General features: G+C 38.1%; 1 protein-coding gene across 3 annotated transcripts in view; it reads left to right on the top strand.

The window, feature by feature from the left end:
- Positions 1 to 14,940, top strand: part of RGL1 (ral guanine nucleotide dissociation stimulator like 1) — a 278,994-nt gene that overhangs the window by 103,502 nt on the left and 160,552 nt on the right. The window lies entirely within an intron of this gene.

Here is a 14,940-nt window from a genome sequence, read left to right as displayed (position 1 = left end):
AATTGATGGGAAGTTTGGAGAACTATGTTTGGAAACAGGACAGGAACCAAGTCAGCAGGAACTACTCAGAGGCCTACCCCTGGTATAAATTCCAAACTGGTCTCTACCCTCTCCTCATTCTCACATTTCTCTGCTCAAGATGCAAAGCCATGGGAGTGAGGGAGTCACTGCCAAGCTTAGTCACATGTCTTTCTGTTGGTTATTCTGTAAAGAGAAAAGGAATCTCATGAGAAATCATTGTACCAAGTCCTCAGAGCACTTGTGTTTGGTGTCCAAATCTCTAATACCTGCATGTTGTGACAATTCCAATCTCAGAAACTAACATAACAACTACAGTCTTAAACGTGTGAAATCCAGCCAAAGAAATTGTAAACACTTTCTATGGAAACACTTTCTATGGAAATGCACAACTGATTTTTTTTTTAAGCAATAAAACTCTGCAGAGAGCTCTTGAAGTCTTTGTATCTTACCTAACAGGGCCAAGACTAGGATCAGATAAGGGAGGTGCTGAGGGTACAAAATTTAAGGAGGCGCTCACTCTTAGGTTTGTGTCCTGCACTTGCACAAACTTGAAAGTTAATGAGTCCTGATGTTTTGCATGCTAGATGACTTGTTTGCCTCACACTAGTCCTGGCACCCAATTTTATTCCCCTCCCTCCTTACCCAAAGGTAATCACTATCTTGAATTTGACGTCTATCATCCTTATGCATATTTCAATATGTATACTGCATACGTGTTATCTGTATCTCCAATATATAGTATTGATTTACGTCTGTTAAGTTTTACATAAGCTTTATACTGTATATCTACTTCTACACCTTGCTTTTTTTACTTAACATTTTGTTTCTATTTTATCTGTTTTCCATGATGATACATGTAGTTCTAGTTTATTCATTTTAACTGCTTTTTATACTCTATTGATTAATAAGGTCAAATTTATCCATTTTCTTGTTGATTAACTTTGTTTTTTTCAATACAAGGCAGTGTTATACATGTTTCTAGCATAGACACCTAGAAGTGGCATGCTGGATTATAAAGTATGAAAGCCTTCAGTTTTACTAGTTATTAGCAGATTTGTCTCCAAGATGGGGACATGAGTTTATATCCCCACTAACAGCCTATGAGAATTTTCCCTACTCTACATTCTCCCAGTTATTGATATCATCAGACCTTTAAATATTGGTTAATCTGATTATTTTGAAATGGGGCTTTCTTGTTTTAACATGAATTTTTTCCATATGGATAATCAATTATCCTCATACCATTTTTGAATGTCCATCATTTCTTCTTTAGCTTGTAATGCTATATTTCGTGTATCATGTTTCTTTACATACTCTCTCTGCTGATGTGGTACTCCTTCAACTATTCTAGCTTTGAAGGAAACCTGGATATCCGGTAGGGCATGTCCCTTCACTGAGTTATTGCTCTTCAAAATTGTCTTGGCTGTTTTTGGAACTTAGATTTTCAATATGAATTTAGGATGACCTTATTAAGTACTGCAAATATGAAGAAACAACAAAGTCTGCTGGGAATTTGATATGGATTGCAATAAGTTTGTTGATTAATTTGGGGGAGTATCAACATATTTATGATTCAGTGAATATCTTGTCTCACTGTTGACTTTAAAAGGCATGCTTCAATATTTCACCCTCAATATTTCACCAATATTTTATCCTATACCATTTTGCTGTAAGATTTTTATAACGAAGGTTAAGGAAGCTCCTTCTATTCCTTTTCCTTTTGTGCTAAATGTTAATTTCTTTACATTATAATATTTGATACCTACAAAATAATATACATGTAACTTATAGTGTATAATATTAAAACAAACACTTGTGAGCTCACAACCAACTTAAGAACTAGAATTTTACTGATTTGTTGAATCCATATGTGTAATCCTTCACATCCTTTCCCCTGGATTCCTTTCCTTACAAAGGTAACCATGTTCTTGAAATCTGTTTTTAATCAATCATTCTTTGGCTTTTAAACAGTTTTATTACATACATATGTATTCCCCCAAAATATTGTTTAGTCATATAAGCTATTTATATAGTCATATATATGTGTGATATACATCTGATTTCTTTGGTGACTTATTTCTTTCACTCAACCTGTTTCTAAGATTTTCAAGACTTACAACATTAATACATGTAGTAGTAATTCATTAATTTTTAGTGTTGAATAATATGCCATTATGTGGTTATACCATGACTTATTTATTCATAGTTATGTTGATGAACATTTCAATTATTTAGTTTTTTTTTCATTATGAACAATGCTACTGTGAACATGCTTATACATGTCTTATGCCCCTGTATAAGAATATCCCTAATTTCTAGGTTAATACCTGTTATGTGCAACTTCCATCTTGCAAGTTATTGCCACATTGTTTTCCAAAGTGGTACCAGTTTACACTCCCACCAGCAGTGCATAAATTTCCCCCTATTCCATATCCTTGCCAAGTTTTGGAATTGTCAGATTTCTTAATTTTTCCAGTCTAGTTTGTATAAAATAGAATCTCATTCTTTCCTCATTTCCTTCTTGCATCTCAACCCCATCTCTGATAATTTTTCTTTTTCTTTTAGAGTTTACTTTTCTGAGGGTCTAACTTTGGCAAAAGTCTTTGTGTGTTTTATTATTATTATTATTTGGTTTGAAGATGTCTTTATTTTAAGTGCAGTTTTAGAATGATAGTTTAGATGGATATAGAATTTCAGGTTACTTTATCTCAGTACATTGAAAGTATTCCACTGTCTTCTGCTTTCCATTGTTTCCATTGTAAACTAGCTGAAAGTCTAAGTTTTATTTCTTTGAATATACAGATCTTCCTTGACTTACAATGGGGTTACATCCTGATAATCCCATCATAAGTTGAAAGTATCATAAGTCAAAAATGCATTTAATACACCTAATCTACCAAACATTACAGTTTACCCTAGCCTACCTTAAATGTGCTCAGAAAACTTGCCTTAGCCTAAAATCATCTAAATGCAAAGCTTATTTTATAATAAAGTGTTGAATATCTCATGTAATTTACTGAATACTGTACTGAAAGTGAAAAAACAGAATGGTTTTATGAGTACAGAATGGTTGTAGGTGTATTGATTCACCTTTGTGATTGCGTGGCTGACTGAGGGCTGTGGTTTCCTGCCATTGCCCAGCATCATGAGAAAGTATTGTATTGCCTATTGCTAGCCTGGGGAAAGATCAAAATTCAAAATTTGAAGTATGATTTCTACTGAGTGCGTATCACTTTTGCACCTTTGTAAAGTTGAAAAAATGTAAGTTGAACCATTGTAAGTGGGGGGCCATCTGTGATGTCTTTTCTCTCTAATTGCTTAGGTATTCTCTACATCTTTGTTGTTTTGCAGTTTTACTCTTCTGTGTTTAGGTGTGGGTTTCTTTTGTTTAACCTCTTGGAAGTCATAGGGCTTCCCAAATATATGGATTGGTGTCTTTCATCAGTGTGGAAACATCTCTGTAATTTTCTTCTCTAATAATTGCTTTTGCTTCATTTTCCTTCTGCAACTCCAAGGTTTATGCTCATTTTTCTTACACTTTGCTCATGTCCCTTAACCTCTCTTTCAGAGTTACTATCTTTTTTCCTCTCTGTACTGTATTCTGATTAATTTTAAATCTATCCTCCAATTCACTAATTCTCTCTTCAGTTGTATCTAATTTGCCCTTTAATCATTGAGTTTTAAATTTCAGTTATTCTATTTTTTACTTCTAGAAGTTCAGTTTTCTTCTCTTAAAATCTTCCAGTCATTACTTTAGTTTCTTCCTTCCTGTTCATATTTTTATTTCTAAAGACTATATGTCAAGACATTTGAAGAGTATGAGATTTTACACTGTTTGCAAATTAGCTGAAAGAAGACACGAGACTTGTCTCAGAGACAAAAGACTTTATTAGTCACAGAAGAAGCAGTAGCCAGAGTGTCAGCATGTTTGTTTTGGTTCCCTATGTCCCAGTTCCTACAGGAATGACACAGATAGGCCTAGATAGCTGCTTGCACAGGAGAGGATCACTGACCTTGGGGAACTTGCCAGTTTATAGTAGACAGTAAGAAAGCCTACACTTTCTCCTAGTGAGACATTATTTTATCCTTGAAGGATACTCACTGCAAACACAGACCTGAAAAATGGTCCAGGTAAAGATCAGCTAGAGCCTTGGTTTTCTCGTTTTGTTTTGTTTTTTTGTTTTTGTTTTTGTTTTTTTGTATACAAAGCAAGGCATGCAGGAACAAGAGAGACTCATGGAGGAGTGTTTCTGAACAACATTAAGTATAATGGTTTTATATTCTAAATTGGCAATTCTGATAGCTGTGAGTCTTATTCAACTATCTGTTTTTTCTTTTGGCTCTTGCACTTGGTGTTTTTGTTCTTTGTGTGTTTTATGATTTTTGAAAGTGGGTTCATTTTTCTTGGAATGAAAGGAGTTTTCTCTGGAGAGAAATTGCATTTACTTCTGGGAGCACTATCAACTGGAAGGCACTTTAAAATAAATTCTTAGCTTGAGGTTTTTCAGACCACTCAATGTGAATATAGGCTGGAAACCTATAGATATGTATGCTTGTGGTAATTAATTCTAGGGGGAAATGACTCCCCTCTCCCTGCCCCTATCCAGCACCATATTTCAAGATAAGCAATTTTCCTTGTGTTGTCATGGAGGGCATGTGGTTTAATGCAATAAGAGTTTATTTCTCAATCACATAATAACCCAATGTAGGTGTTTCTGATGAGAATGAAGCTTTTCTCCATATGATGATTCAGGGTCACAGATTACTTTATTCTTGCAGCTCCACCATCCTCTGGGGCCTAGGAATCTTCTAAGTTCAGATAGCAATTAGCAAAAAATGAGATTGAAGAAGACACACCCAGTTCTTAACTTTCTTGGACCAGAGTGACATACGTCACATCACTTTACATTCTATCATCACTGAGAACTAATCCCACTGTCCTATGTGGATATGAGGGAGGTGAGGTGGGGAAATATAATCTCTGGCTGGGCAACCACTTCCTAGTGATGACTCAGTACTCTGGAAAGGGAAGCACAAATTGAATTTTGGCGGGCAGTTAAATAAGCGTCTAGCAAAAAACAAAGCTTAAGTTTACCTGGTTAAGCCAATGCCCTCAAAATGGAGGCTGACTTCAGTGCTTATCTCTGTAGGTTCTTCTCTCATATAGGTTTGGCTTTTAAGAGTTCTTAATTTTTTGTCAGCCTATCAATATATTGAAAAAGGCATTTTAGTTTTATTTTATCAAGCATTTTTTAGTTGTTCTTAGGGAGAGAGTTAATTACAGTATTCAGTCCACAATACTGCTGGACATGTGAGTCCTACACTCTTTCGTGAGTTAAAGTGTGTCTTAAAAATATATGCTTTTTAAACTTATTTTTAAAAAAGTATTTCACTTGGTCAGAAAATATCATCTAGATAATGTTGAATCTTTATTATTTTTGGCCACATTTAGTTAAGTACCTTCTTACACAGTATTTATAACTGACTTCTTAGAATCATTTATAAATTTTATGTAGGCACAAATCAGTTTGTCAAATATATTTGAATTTAAAATATTCTTTCTTTTTTTTTAACATCTTTATTGGAGTATAATTGCTTTACAATGGTGTGTTAGTTTCTGCTTCATAACAAAGTGAATCAGTTATACATATACATATGTTCCCATCTCTCTTCCCTCTTGCGTCTCCCTCCCTCCCACCCTCCCTATCCCACCCCTCCAGGCGGTCACAAAGCACCGAGTTGATCTCCCTGTGCTATGCGGCTGCTTCCCACTAGCTATCTACCTTACGTTTGGTAGTGTATATATGTCCATGACTCTCTCTCGCTTTGTCACAGCTTACCCTTCCCGCTCCCCATATCCTCAAGTCCATCTTTAATGTATTGATTAATTTTAACTATTCTAAATGTACCATTAAATATAAATATTTAATTGTTAAATGATAAATAATACCCGCATATAGCAGAAAATAATGAAGTTTTTGATGAATGATCAAGCATGAAAAATAAATGTCTTTATAAAATCTCCGTATCTTTTTTTTTCAATTTTTATTGGAGTATAGTTGATTTACAATGTTGTGTTAGTTTCAGGTATACAGCAAAGTGAATCAATTATACATATATATATATATATATATATATATATATATGTATATATCTCCACTCTTTTAAAGATTCTTTTCCCATATAGGTCATTACAGAGTATTGAGTAGAGTTCCCTGTGTTATACAGTAGGTCCTTATTAGTTATCTATTTTATATATAGTAGTATGTATATGTCAATCCCAATCCCCCAATTTATTCCTTCCCCCCAGGAACCATATGTTTGTTTTCTACATCTGTGGCTCTATTTCTGTTTTGTAAATAAGTGCATTTGTACCATTTTTATAAAATCTCAGTATCTTTTATTTTTTTAAATGAGCAAGGGAGCAATGAGGAGGTTGGACATATTTTTGTGGAGATGCAAACGTTCTGTTCTTTGATTGTCATGGTGGTTACATGAATATACATATTTTTCAAAACTAACTGAACTATGTACTTAAAATTGATACATTTTATTATATGTCAATTATGCCTCAATAAAGTTGATCTTAAAAATGGGCAATAGGTTGGGGGAACAGCATTAAATAAATCAATAATTGCAATGCAGTGTGATGAGTGCTGTAATAAATACATCAACAGGTATTTTCAGAGCCTATAGCAGGGAGCTGTAGTCCAGCATAGGTGTGGGTAAGCTTATGTAGGTGTGGGTGTCAGGGAAAGAAAGCTTCCCAGAGAGGTAAGACTTGAGTTCATTCTTAAAAGAAAAGTAGAAGTTAGCCCAGAAAATGGGGTTTTAGAAGGGGAACCAGAGCAAATATTCCTGGAAGAGGGAAAATTGTACAAAAGGGCAGTATTAGAGAGGACATCCTGCAGTTTGGAGCATCTGTAGCAGAAGAGAAATGGCAAGAGATGAAGCTGCTGAGAAGGACCAAATAACGAAAAGTCTTCTATGCTTCACTTGGCTATTCAGAAATTGTCCTGTGGACCTCGGGGAGTCGGTAAAGGGTTTCAGGCAGGGATAGTGACATGGTCAGATTTGTTTTTTAGAAATGCTGCTCTGTCAGACATGTGAAGGGTGGCCTAGAACACTTCAAAACCGCTCTTGGCCACTTCGGTGTCCTTCTTCTCTGTCCATGCTATGCTAGGGATTATTTGGGGTGGTTCTTTTTTTCATGATGGGAGTTCTGTCTTTCCAGCTAGGCTGTCAGTCCTTGAGACCGTGTCCATTAGTTTTAACTCTACTTCGCTTAGAAACCCTAACGCACTGGCATACTGCTGGACACAAGTTGAAATAAATACCTGATGGTTGATTGATGAATCATTTTCATAGTGATTCTGTAATCATGTAATCATGATTTCATAGTAATATGTTGTTTCTCTAAATTTTAACATCAACCAAAATGCTGCCATCTCTGGGTACAAAGGTGATTCATTTGATTCACCATTGTATAGCACTAAGTGGTGGTGTTTTTTTTGTTGTTGGTGTTGTTACTGATTGAAATTGCATCAACTCATTCATTATGCACTGGACTTATCTGTGCTCAATGTCTTACATTTGTGAGAAGGCTGCCAAGATAAGCAATATTCTCTGAGGCTGTGAAACAGAGATGTTCTCTGTGTGAAATTAAACTAGTGAACGCCTGTATGGAGACTATCTCTCTCAATCCAGTTCTGGAATGTGGGCCCACATTGTAACATCACATTCTTGGAGGAGGAAATAGTATGTGTTCATCATGCATACTTTGGAGATTAAATCATACTCATCTGAGGGATGGGAAGAGAGAGAATTAAAAAGAAAAAGAAAAACTGGATGACAGTTTGGACAAGCAATGGGTGTGCATTGTATTCATCTCTGAAGAGTCAGCTCTTTGCTGAACTTAAAGGCTATGGTTCGATGACAGCGCTAGGCTTCTTCTTTGTGATTCTGAATGACTCCTTCTCTCTGCCACAAATTTTAACATGAGGCAAAGGGATAGACATTTCCTGCCTAGGACCTTATTAATATATAAACATGCTTTGAAGTATTTTTACTGAGATGAGCAAAGTAGGCATTATCATCAATAGTGAGAAATGGAATATTGAGACCGAATAATATTCAATCGGGATCTGTAAGGGAGGGAAAATATCATTTATTGAGCACCTACTCTGTGTCAAGAACTGTCCTTGGCACTTTTATATTCATCAATATATTTAATTGTCACAGCCATAGGGACATTTTTGATAAGGATTTTGAAGATTAGAAGTTAAGGCACATGCTCAAAGGTACATAGCTGGTAAGTGGCAGAGTAAGATTCAAACTCAAGCTTGTCTCTCTTCATTTATACTCTTACCTCCTCATGAAGCTGTCTACCAAAATTGTTTAAATCGACCTGATTCTACATTTGGCTTCCCTGCCCAGACTTCAGCTGAATCCTGGCCAGGGCAGCATCCTCAGCACAATAAATGGTATCAGTCTTGCTCTCCTAGGGCTTGGCTCAGCGGTGTCTTGTGGGAATAAACACCAGCGTGCCCACTGAGTCATAACTCTCCCTCATTCCTCAAAGTGTTGTCCAAGTATGTGACTGCGTTTCCATCTCAGTTTTCCCATGTAGTATCCAGGTATCTCATGGAGACTGCACCCTGCCCTTAACTCCATCCCATTTAAATGGGGCCCTAAACCTCTGCTAAGCTCTTTATAGCTCTTTTCTCTGCATAACTGAATACTGCTCCGCATACTCGAAGCTATTGACTGGAGTCCAATTGCGTGAACAGTCTGATTGTTTGGAACCTGGGTATTTTCACCCATTCCCTGAACTCCTGTTGCTTCCTTGGACATTAAAGCCTGCCAGAATCATAACAGAGTTTTCCTATGCCCTTGAGAGACTGCTCACCAAACAGTCTGCTATCACCACGGGGCACAGACCTACCATCAGGGAAGTCTCTCTAGCTCCAATCTACCCACCTTGTATCTTCATATTTTTACCCCTCGGCTCTTGCTGCCAGAGTCCCAAGTAGCCCCATGTAAGACCATTTGAGTTATGGCGTGAGGTTTCCAATAAGCTTCATAGTCTAAACTAAAGGGGGAGACCCCCTGATATCAAACGTTTCATATTGGTTACTTTTCAGTGTTGGTGTTAGAAGGTGCTCGAGTACCACCTCTTCAAGGAAGACATCCTTGACCCCTCTGGTCAGGGTTAGGGACCCTACCGTGTGGTCCTACCTCTGCTTATCTATCTCATAAGACTCATCACATGAATGGTACTTGTATGTTTATGTATTGCTGTCTCTCAAACTAGAATGTAAGCTTCTCAAGGGCAGGGCCTCTGTCATATTCATCTGTATATGCCAATATTATGCACAGTGTTTGGCACTTAGTAGGTGCTTAAGAAGTATTTACCAAATACAGAAAATATATAGAGGAATTAAGAGCGTGGACTCTGGAGCTAGACTTGCTGTGTGACCTTGTTAAATTTCTTAATCTCTCTGTATTTCAGTTTCCTCATCTGTAAAACGTGTATACTAATAGGTTGTGAGAATTAACTGAGTGATATTATGCAAAATGCTTAGAACAGTGGTCCTACATAACAAGCAATAGATGCAGACTTTTATTATTATTGAATGAATCAGTGAGGGGGGAAGAGTACAAAATGTTACACCATACTGGCCTACTAATTTTACAATAGTTGCTTCTGACCCATGCCGTCTAAGCTCAAGATTGCCCCCATGTTCTGGAAGGCCTCACACTCCAGGATCCTTTTTTTTTTTTTTTTTTCCGGTACGCGGGCCTCTCACTGTTGTGGCCTCGCGCTGCGGAGCATAGGCTCCGGACGCGCAGGCTCAGCGGCCATGGCTCACGGGCCCAGCCGCTCTGCGGAAGCCCGGGGATCCTTTTTATGTTTTAAAATTACTACAGGGTTTGAACTGGAGACACAGCTGCCTGGCTCCAATGAGACTGCCACCACCAAGGTTCCTATGGGTGATCTTTCCAGGAGGAAGACAACCCCAACTAAACAGCACTGTGTTGAGATATACAGATAATTCCGGGGAGTGGCCAGATAGGGGGGTTTCCGAACCACTCAGCTCCTCCCTCTCTCCCCCGTGGGTGAGGAGGGATGACACTTGAGCCAGCAGTGTGCTCCTCAAGGGCCTCTTCCTGAAAAGGAGTAGGCAGGCTGGGTTCTAAACCTTGTGTTATCCTAGCTGCTGACTCAGTTGCTCAGGTGACCATTTGAGTGCGAAAAGGCCAAGCCCTTTTAGGAGGATAAAATTGTTATGTAGAGAGCTTTCTCCTGTAGAACTCTCTTAGACATTTGCAACCAATTTAGCCTGTTCTGTTTGCCTCCCAGTCCTAGAATGCACCGCGCCTTCACGGTATCAGACATGAACATTTCTTTGCATTTTGCTACAGAGAGTAAAGGAAACTCCAGGTGAATTTAGGAAGGAAGGGAGGGAGGGAGGGGAGGAAGGAAGGGAGGGAGGGAGGGAGGCAGGGAGGGAGGAAGGAAGGAAGGAAGGAAGGAAGGAAGGAAGGAAGGAAGGAAGGAAGGAAGGAAGAAAAAGACCATTTTCTTGAGGGCCTGGAAATCATTCCTTCATGGGGCTTGCATTCATGTGGGTCTTAGGTCTCCAAGAAAAAGTTTGCAAAGCAGTTCTGTTTCAGCTCATTGTTTTCCAAAATGTGTTCGTTGTAAACCTCAGGGTCTCTTTTTATTCCCTTGAAAACTCCATGGCGTCAGGACAAGCTTGGCATGAGGCAATAAAGAGGCAAATGATGGGAGGAGAGGAGCTTACACACTGAAATAGTGCCCATGAAAGGGAAAGAAGTGTCTTCTGTCCTTTAGGCTTATCTCTTCTTCGAGGGGACAAATATGAGAAAGAAATGACATTATTTAAATTTGCCCTTGGATTACAAATGTTGGGTATTTGGGAGAGATTCAGTTCCTTCTCACAGCAGTGAGTAGCTAGTTCAAAGGCTCACTCTCTTTCAGGGGCCCAGAAGAGGAAATAGTTGAAAACTTTCACTATAAACTCTTCTCTTATGACCTGGCATCTGAGAAATGTACCTGCTTTACTTGATGAAAAACCTGGGTCTAGGAATCTGAGGAAACTTTATAAAATTTTTTTTTTTTTTTGGCCGCACCGTGCAGCCTGTGGGATCTTAGTTCCCCGAACAGGGATTGAACCCAGATCCTCAGCAGTGAGAGCACGGAGTTCTAACCACTGGACCGCTAGGGAATTCCCCAGGAAACTTTATAGATGGAGGACATTTCAGAAAGGTAGAGATTTAGGGGTGGTCACTGGTAGGAACGGGTTAGCATTCTTTTAAAAATTGCACTCTGATATCAGGATATTGGTAGCCCCAGTGCATTTGCACATCATGCTGTCATCTCTGTTTAGGGTACCCTTCCTTCCACTTTGCCTAGCTAATTCCTATTCATCCTTCAGACCCTGGCAATTTCCCCTGATCTCCACAGACTATGTTGTATGCCCTTGTCATTTTTTTCTTAACTTTTTTTTAAAGTACCCTGTGGTTCCTTTATATACATTTATCACATTATATGGCAATCACTTATTTTATATTCTTTTCCAGTATACTATGAGCTCCTAACATGAGGAACTGTGTCTGCTTTATTCAAAGTTACATCACTACCTGTTGAGACATTTGTTGAATGAATGAATGAATGCATGCATGAACAAAGGAATGGATGGATAAACAACTATCTCATGTGTTAATGCTTACTCTGAGAACACCCAAGTGACAGAATTTCTAGGGGTTAGTGGTGTTTTCTCTGACATCATAAAAGGACAGACCCAAGGCCCAGAACCATATGATTTATTCCGTGGCGTGTACTTGCCAATAATAGGAACCATTAGAATTTTACTGGATTTCCGAGAAATCAACACCATTTGTGTATAGAAAAAAATACAGTGACAATAAAAACATATAGCCTGATGAAAAGAGTCCTCAGTAAGCAAAATAACCTCTCCACCCACTCTTGTTTACCCTTATGGTCAAACCATGCTTACAAACTAACTTGTTGCTTCAGAACATTCATTTTAAGTAGGATGGATGCAATACAAGGACAAATCTGAATTGTTTCAAAGTAAAAATGTTGATCAAGGAAGCTAAGAATGGCAAAAAGACTTGAAACACTAAGATGGAAGAATCATGCTCTATCAATCAAGGTAGGAGAAGTTATTTTTAAGGAATCATGGAGGGTGGTAGACATGGGAAAGCAAGAAAGAGCCAGGATTTCAAATGGGAGTCCAGAAGTATTATAACTTACTAAGAGAAGTCCAAACTGCTGACAGCACTGTCACAAAAAAGTGAGTGATTCCCAAACACTCAGGACTTACTGGAAGAAATATAGCCAGCCCTTTGATACAAAGTATACACACAGGGACAGGCAGTTTCTCTGGGGGCAGGGAACAAGGTGTCATCCATTTTCTGAAGGGAGACAGGGAACACAAGAGAGAAAGTGCAGGGGCTTAACCGTACCCTACGTGAACTATAGGGCCACACACATGCCGACTGTTAAACAACCGTAAGAATTTGAACTGAGAGCCTAGAAGATATACTGAGAAAGCCAAATTATTTATCCCTGGGTTTCATATGCTTAACTGTTAAGACAAAAGTATAGGACACTGCAGAAATCATAAGTGACAACCGAGTTTTAAATATGACTCTTGAATATCTAACCACCTTGTAAAGTCTTTTCATACCAGAACTACAACATTATAGTCCTTGTAGGACCAGGATAAACTTTCAGGGGCCATCTAATGTGAATGTAGCTTGTCATTTTTCATCCTTAACCTGTGTGAAGTGGGGGTGGGAGGAAATCTATTCAGCCTTTTAATGCTATTTTCTCATTGCCTTGATGGTTGCATGTTTCTTTTGCATTGGAGAAACTTCCACGGCATTATATCACCACTTAATTTATTCACAGCTAAATTATTCAAAATGCTTGTGAATGCCGTGCCCTGATTAACTTAATTTTCTGCGCATTTATGAGGTAACAGCACACACCCTTAGTAGGCACTTAATTGATGTTTTTTTAAATGAATAGATGAATAACATATGTGAAAGTACATTCTCTGGCTCAAAACGTGCAAGTGCCTTCCAGATAAGGATAGGATTTGAGGATCTGGACAATAAGGGGCAAAGCCCCGTGGATTTGGATTTAGTTAGAATTTGGTTTGAACGTGGTGGTAACGTTTACTGGGTTTATTCTCTGAGGCAGTAGTTAATCGTCTAAGTCTTAGTGTCTCCATCCATAAAGTGTGGATAATAATATTCTCTTAGGACGGTTGAATATGGAGTATATATAAACCTAGGACAATGATTAGCATGTAGCTAGTGCTTAATACTGTTTCCATTTTTTCTCTCTCTAGTTAAATCAGGACTGATCACAAAATCACCTGAGGTTTGGCCCTTTGAAAATAGTCTTGACTAGACCGGAAGTACCATGCAAAACCGTTAACATTTGTCAATTCCAGATGGTGGTAATACGAACACGATTATCCATTTGTATTTCTCTTTTACAATTCTAAAAATTAAACATGTCAAAACAAAACGGTTAAATAAAATGACTGCTGTCATTAAATAAAGAAAACATCTAAAATAAATTAATCCCTACCTTAGTAAATATAGAATAGTGAAATTGAGTCATTGACTCAATAAATATTTGTCGAGTACCTACTATGAATAGGACTCATATAACCCCTGCCTCAGGGAGCTTACAGTCCAATGAGCGATACAGATTTTTTTTTTTAATGCACCGTACATGTGATCACGGCAATTAAAAGGAAATACAGGTTTTAAGGGAGGATATGTGAGGTATATTTTTACCTAAATTTGGGAGGTTTGGAAAAGCTAAGAGTAATTAATAATGTGTAGGAGTTAGTGATATATAATATGAGACATGGAGAATGACTAGGGTAAACTACACCAAGGGATGGGGTGGGGAAGGAAGTCCTTTGCATGTGCAGAGGGAAAAGCATGTGCAAAGGCATAGAGGTTAGAGGGGATGGAGGAATAGAGAGTAGTTCAATATGGATGGAAGATAGGGTTTAAAGCAGGAGGTGTTGGGAGACATGAGGCTTGAAAGGAGGGCAGGGGTCAGATCATGAAGGGCCATGAAAGCGTTGTGACTCTGGGGGAGAGTTTGTCCTCCAAACGTCAAGACCCCTGTCTGCCACTGTTGGGGGGTGGGTCTCCATTTTTGTACCAATGTTGTTGGTGGTTAGGAACTGATAATTCAGTGCTTAAAGACTAATGGAATGCCGTGTTTTCTGGGGAGGCTGAAATTATGTTGCTATTTTTAGTGGACAGAAAACTTTACTCCAAGTGAATAAAGTGTATAGAGTATAGAAGTTCTGTCTCCTACATATTTCCAACCTAAGAACTTTCATAGATGGCTTGAAGCTGTTCTGAAATGGTGTCCTGTACACCATTTCTGCCTGCCATCAACAGGAGATGGTTAGCAGTGACTTGTTTAATATCCTCCTGGACTTACAGTGAAACAAACTTGAATGTAGCCTTTGGGAACCTGATCTGTAAGCAGATGAGCTTTGTAATAAAAAGCTAGTTTTATCATATTTTTCTTAGACTGCTGATGTCCTCTTGCGTCAGATGGATCATGTTTGTGTCCCTGATCTTGAAGTTAGCCAGAGTTTTTGAAACTAATAAATAATTTTACAATCTGGAAGATTTTTCTTTTAATAAAAAGAATGGTATTTGTCTATTATACTATGGAACTAGGAAGAATGGAGTTTGAAGAATCTGGAACACAGTCGCACTGGGACAGAGACAAAGAAGGATGATTACATTCTAATGATAGTCATTCACATTATCTGATCATGTTCAGACACAGGACCATTACACATGGTTTCATAATGGAAA

Source organism: Globicephala melas, chromosome 1 (assembly GCF_963455315.2).
Source record: "Globicephala melas chromosome 1, mGloMel1.2, whole genome shotgun sequence".
In the NCBI taxonomy this organism is placed as follows: Eukaryota; Metazoa; Chordata; class Mammalia; order Artiodactyla; family Delphinidae; genus Globicephala; species Globicephala melas.
This window is presented reverse-complemented; position numbering and strand designations above follow the sequence as displayed.